Source organism: Elephantulus edwardii, unplaced genomic scaffold (genome assembly GCF_000299155.1).
Source record: "Elephantulus edwardii isolate Elephantulus edwardi_28Jun2011 unplaced genomic scaffold, EleEdw1.0 scaffold00129, whole genome shotgun sequence".
Taxonomy (NCBI): Eukaryota; Metazoa; Chordata; class Mammalia; order Macroscelidea; family Macroscelididae; genus Elephantulus; species Elephantulus edwardii.
In genome coordinates, this window is record NW_006399879.1 from 7415627 (window position 1) to 7416414 (window position 788).

The following is a 788-nucleotide window of genomic DNA, read 5'->3' on the forward strand; positions in this document are numbered from 1 at the left end:
CCCCATGGGCCCATCCCTCTTCTGTGACCCGCCCCCTCTGTAGCCCCGCCCCTCCATTGTGGCCCCGCCTCTCCTTTGTGACCCCCTCCCCTGCTCTGTGGCCACACTCTGAGGTCCCTCCCCAGCTGTGTCTTCCCCTCATCCTCAGCCCCTGCCCCGCCTCCAGGCGCACTCACTCCGAGCACTCGGGCCACCTCCTGGGTGTCGTTCTCCAGTAGCCGGAGCCGTGCGCGCAGTGCCTGCTGCAGCTCAGGGTCCGGCTGGCCACTCCTCCTGCGCACGGCCAGCAGCGTCAGGCTCAGGTCTGCAGACCAGGGGGAGGTCAGCCTCTGCCTGGCTCTTCCTGTGTCTCCCCATTTGTTGTTGTGTGCCATCGAGTCACTTGCAACTCATAGCAACCCTGTGTACAACAGCCCTAAACTCTGCTATGTCCTGTGCCAATCGCACTGTTTCTGACACTCCCATCCCGATTATCCCAGTCACTGAATCAATCCACCTCCCAAAGGGTCTTCCCCTCCTGCGCCGTCCCTCCACCCTCCCAAGCATGATGTCCCTCTCCAAGGACCACGGTTAACACTCTTGGCACCAGCAGCCAGGAAATAAAAAAACGTATTGCGATGGGAAAGTCTGCTGTTAGGGATCTCTCCAGGGTACTGAAGAGCAGTAGTGTCTCTCTGGAGACTAAGGTGCGACTGATACAGGCTATGGTCTTTGCTATCACTTGTTATGCATCAGAGAGTTGCACAATGACTAGGGAGGATAGAAGGAGGATTGATGCTTTTGAGCTG

At 58.4% G+C, this 788-nt stretch overlaps 1 protein-coding gene across 1 annotated transcript in view; it reads right to left on the minus strand.

The window, feature by feature from the left end:
• SH3TC1 (SH3 domain and tetratricopeptide repeats 1) overlaps positions 1-299 on the minus strand; it is a 30689-nt gene extending 30390 nt beyond the window's left edge. The window contains exon 1 of the mRNA XM_006893668.1: positions 177-299. The gene's annotated coding sequence lies outside the window, so the exon portion shown is untranslated. The remainder of the gene's footprint in view (positions 1-176) is intronic.
• Between the last annotated feature and the right edge of the window lie 489 nt (positions 300-788).